The sequence below is a fragment of the Palaemon carinicauda genome, chromosome 18 (genome assembly GCF_036898095.1).
Source record: "Palaemon carinicauda isolate YSFRI2023 chromosome 18, ASM3689809v2, whole genome shotgun sequence".
NCBI lineage: Eukaryota > Metazoa > Arthropoda > Malacostraca > Decapoda > Palaemonidae > Palaemon > Palaemon carinicauda.
This window is the reverse complement of record NC_090742.1, coordinates 104835696-104838195: the sequence shown is the minus strand read 5'-3', so window position 1 is coordinate 104838195 and position 2500 is coordinate 104835696.

The window sequence follows — 2500 nt, the reverse complement described above, 5'->3', positions numbered from 1 at the left end:
CACCACCCCCCGCCCAACATCCGAGGAAAAGGGAACAGAGGAAGGGGGGGGGGGACGAGGGAGCTCGATGCCCCCCCCTCCCTCACATAACAGCAGAAGCAGTCAAGTGAGCAGTGGTGCCCCCACACTTTCGCAGCACTAGGGACAGGAGCAGGGGGCAGCGGTATTGCAAATGAGATCGTTGGCATGTGCCCTACTTATCCTAATGGGCGGCTCGGAATGTTAGCAGTCAGGATTGACCTACCAGATAATTCCCTTCGGGCCCTGATCGACACAGAAACCAGTGTTTTGCTTCTTGAGCAAGGAATCTCATCAAACCCACAGCAGTCAACGGCATCCATCATCCTTGACACGCCAGGAGTAAATAAACTACAGGCAAGACATACAACGGTCGTCGACTTTAATGAGGGATCTGTGAAGTTTACACATGATTATTTTATCTTGCCCACCTTGATATTTATTTGGAAAGAGTAGTTAATGATAGACTGGTTAACTAAATGCACTAATTTATAAGTACTGGGAGGGAGGAGGATATGAAACTCTTTCAGTGCTTGGATAGATGACGACGTGTTAGAAGTATTAGAAAAAGGAATCAGGAGTGGGTACACAATAGACCTGAATGGCACAGCGTCTGAAGCTGTTCAATACACTGTTGATGAGTTTTCATTAAGTTTAGAAGTATGCAATGGCTGATGTTCAAGTTTCTTAGTATTTGGCTCAATCACTATTTAGAAGTCAAAATACAAATGTGGCAGTGACCGTTGTACTGTATACATTTTAACTGTGTTTAAATATCCAAATGAATACTCACATACTTGAAAGTACAATAATGCCATTTTTCTAAATTAAGGATATCTTAAATAGAGGTGGCATTTACATCGCTTTTTATTTGCAATGCATTCTCTTAAAATACTTGTATCTTGTGCATTGGATTCTTACCTCATTATGTTTAAGAATTTGCAATTTGACAGCTAAAGATTCTTTTGTGTGTGTCTTACGAGAGATGTCGTATTTGTAACTAAACATTATCTCTATGGACTGAAAGACCAAGAAACTTGATCAAAATCTTCTAAATGTATTCACAAGAAACAGTTTTTATTTAAAACTTCCATCTAATCTCATACCGTGTCCCATATTTTTTATCTAATAACTTCATCATTCTCCTATTTATGAAATTTTAGAGGTCACTAATTAACTCTAAAGCCACTTACTGTACAGCGCGTTCTTTGATGTTAACTTTGGGTCTCAGAATATCAAATCATGATTATTCATGCAAGACTGAACATCCCAATGATCAGAGCTAATTAGATTTGTAATACTTTCTTTTCAATTTCCTGTCATATTTGCATGCTAATGAGAATATAAAGCACATCATTATTTTATCACGGGTAAATATTTACTCATCATTATATTAAAGAGCTATAGTATTGCAAATATTTGTATCTAGTCATTTAAATAGAACAATGAATAGCATGCAATCTCACCTATATAGCTAACATGTTTTTTTAAATGCCTTTTTAATCCTTTTTTTTCTTTTAGAAATAAAATGTGTAATGATTACAGTATTGTCGCAACCAGAAAAAGCTTTATAATACTGAGAACTATCAACATACCAATATACAATCATCTGTCAAATAGGATAATGTAAGGCCTTTTAGACGCGTAGTGTATTCGTGTATAATATGAAGGCAATGAATTTTTTCTTTTGCTTACTTCATTTTCGTAGTGCAGTTTTCTGTCGTTGTTTCATGAGGTGCTTATCGTTCAGTAAAATCTTTAATTGAATATAATTTTTTTTTTCTTTATCTCTTCCCTTCGCATCCATAAGTTTACCTCGCAGAGAAATAACTCATCCAACGTTCCATGCTGGAAACGTGGGTAGCTCGTGTATGTGTGTGCGTGGTTTTTATTTTTTTTATTTTTTTTTTACTGCTCCTTTCTAACGTCAGTATCGGTAGGCTATGTGGAGTGCAAAGGTCCGCACCAGGTCTCTAATAATCCCATTGATAACTCACAGCAATAGACCATGGTGGTTGGTAGAGTGCCTGCTCATTCTAAACAATGATTCACTTGCCTTTTGTTATTCTACGGTCCTTTTTTGGCACAACCGTGGCATATGATAGGTGGTTTTGATAATACTTTAAATACTTAGTGAAATGTAATTCTTAAAGTCAGATTTTTTTTTTATTTTTTTTTTTTTTTTTTTGTAGGCAGTATCATGGTATATTTTAATGTTTGCAAGTGTGGGTGATATGTTTTTATTTGGCAGTAAAAAAAAAGCCGCAGTGGCATTGATACATGAACAAATATTGATTAGGCTTTTGATCATTAGAATTGGGAACAAATTAGGCGAGTTGTTAAATTTTGTTCAAGGCACGTTGCTACACTACAGTATAACAAGCTATCCCACAATTTTCTTAGATACTTTTCTTATAAAAAGGGATGAACAATAATAAAAAAAAACAGAAGTCCTATGCCAGTAAACATGAAAAATAGCAGA